This window comes from Carlito syrichta, unplaced genomic scaffold (assembly GCF_000164805.1).
Source record: "Carlito syrichta isolate Samal-C Ts95f unplaced genomic scaffold, Tarsius_syrichta-2.0.1 Scaffold309850, whole genome shotgun sequence".
Taxonomy (NCBI): Eukaryota; Metazoa; Chordata; class Mammalia; order Primates; family Tarsiidae; genus Carlito; species Carlito syrichta.
The window spans coordinates 585096-585496 of record NW_007253946.1 but is presented as its reverse complement, the minus strand read 5'-3'; positions in this window follow the sequence as shown (position 1 = coordinate 585496).

Here is a 401-nt window from a genome sequence, read left to right as displayed (position 1 = left end):
AGGGCCGTCCCTCCTGTCCCTCGAGGCAGGCCCGCGCCGGGTGTGGCCCGTAAGTCCTCCCGAAGGGCGGCGACGAGGCCTGTGCATGACGCACGGAGGCTCCGGGAGGCCCGCGAGCGGGCAGACACGACCCAGGCCTCCACTCAACGTCGACGCTGAGGGTCAGGTAGGCAGCACTCGAAGTCCGGTCAAGCAGCGGGGTTCGCAACGAATAGGACTTAACATCGTCTTGCCGCCAGGCCTGGGGAGACGGAGGCACCGGGGAAGCAGCTCCGCACGCGCGGACTGCGGCGGCCCAAGCTACTAACTACTAATCTGCGCCTGCGCGCGCGGCCCTGACCCCGCCCATGACTTGCGGCGGGGCGGAGCGACTGCGCACGCGTAGGCCTGGCCCCGGCGGC